Genomic DNA, 2,240 nt, shown 5'->3' on the forward strand with positions numbered 1-2,240 from the left:
AAGAAAGAGGAAGAAGAGAAGAGAAGAAGAGAGAGGAATAAGAGGAAGAGAGGAAGAAGAAGAGGAGGAAGAGGAAGAGGAAGAAGAGAAGAAGAAAGAAAGAGGAAGAAGGGAAGAAGAGAAGAAGAGAGAGGAAGAAGAGGAAGAGCTCATTCCTTTTTATTATCACCTTCTTTATGCTTCTTTCAAAAGTTTTACTGCTGTATTTGAATGTTTGGCTCACATATTTAAACTTTTCTTCTTTTCCAATGTAAGCACTTAAGACTATAAATTTCCTTTAAAGTACTGTTTATCTTGCTTCCTGCAAGATTAGATATGCAGTACTGTCATTATTATTAAGTTATAGTTCCATCTTGATTTCATTTTTTTTACCATTGATTATTTAGATGTGTTTTTTGGTTAACTTCCAAACCATTCTGAAGACAGTTTTTATTGAACTATTACACACATAAGAAAAGGTGAATTCATCCATGTACTCACTCTCAGAACAAGATAACAGTGTCATTAATCCCAGATCCCCCCAGTATGCCCACTCCAAGTCATCACCTTCCCCAGAGATATCTAACCACACTTTTTTCTGTTACCATCAATAACTTTTGTCTATTTTTAAATTTTATATAAACAGAATTATACAGTATATTCTCTTTTGTATCTGGTGTCTTTCACTCCTCACTATATTTTTGAGGTTCATCCATTTTGTTGCACAGATGTATCACCCTTGATGGACATTTTCAGTGTTTATTATGAATAGTGCTGTTACATTTTGTAGGCATTTCCGTTGGGTATATACTAAGGAACAGAATTATAGTATTATAAAAAAATAAAAATAAAAAATCCAAACTCACTGCTGTCAAGTCGATTAGACTCATCGTGACTCCTCCTTGGGTTTCCGAGGTGGTCTCTCTAAGGAAGTAGATTGCCCAATCTTCCTTCCAAGGAGTGGCTGGTGGGTTTGAACTACCAGACTTCTGGTTAGCAGTCAAGTGCCTTAGGCTTATAGCTGTGCCTAAGTTCAGATTTCATAGATACCATCAATTTTCCAATGTGTTTTTACCAATTTACATTACTGTTAGCAGAGAACCCATTTTTGGTACTCCACATCATTATCAACATTTAGTATGATCAGTTTTCCTAATGATAGTGTTTCAGGGGTATACAGTGGCCTCTCATTGTATCTTAACTTTGCATTTTCACTGATGAACTAACGAACTGAGAACATTTTAATGTGTTTGCTGGCCATTTGGAGATCCTATTCAAATTTTTCCCTATTTTTAAAAATCGGGATGTTTGAATTTTCTCACTGACTTGAAAGAGCTTTCAATAAACACTGGATATTATACAGTATTGAAGATATTTTCTCCCACTATGTGCTTTGCTACTTCCGTAGTGATACTGCCTCAGAAACCCAAGGAAGGGTCGCTATGAGTCAGGTCTGACTCGATGGCACATAACAACAACAACAACATGTGCTTTGCTGTTTCATTTTCATAATGTTGCCATGACCAGAGGTTTTTAATCTAAATGAAGTCCAATTTATCAATCTTTTCCATTATGATTGTGATATTTGCAATATAGCTGCCAAAAAATTAGTACCCTGAACATATAAATAACTTTCATAAATAAATAAGGAAGGAGAAAGCAACTTAATATGGACAAAAGACATGAATAGATATTTCATAGTAAAGGAAAAATGAATGGGCAATAATCATGTAAAATGATGCTCACCCTTATTAGTAATCAAACAATACAAATGGGAGAGCACTTTGTACTTGTCAGACTGGCAAACATTAAAAAGTGTTTGGTGAGGATATGAAGCAACAAAACTAATACATGGGCAGTGGGGGGGTTAGAATGGGAAAACTTTAGAAGGTACTATGGCATTAAATTGTAAAGGCGAAGATTATTCGTGTTACCCAGTTTTGTTTTGTTTTATTTTCCCCCAGGTATGTATCCTACAGAAATTCATGCACATATGCACAGGAAAATTTATAGCAGCACTAAAATAATGTAGAAATGACAAAAGCCATTGACGTTGTTGTTAGGTGCCACTGAATTGGTTCTGACTCACACCCACCCTAGTACAACAGAATGAAACACCGCCCTGTCCAGCATCATCTTCACAATCCTTGTTCTGCTTGAGTTCATCATCCCACCCACTGTGTCAGTCCATCTCAATGAGGGTCTTCCCTTTTTTCGCTGACCCTCTACTTTACCAAGCATGATGTCCTTCTCCAGGGAAT

Source organism: Orycteropus afer, unplaced genomic scaffold, assembly GCF_000298275.1.
Source record: "Orycteropus afer afer isolate SDZICR_OR568_19922 unplaced genomic scaffold, OryAfe1.0 scaffold01073, whole genome shotgun sequence".
NCBI classification, from domain to species: domain Eukaryota; kingdom Metazoa; phylum Chordata; class Mammalia; order Tubulidentata; family Orycteropodidae; genus Orycteropus; species Orycteropus afer.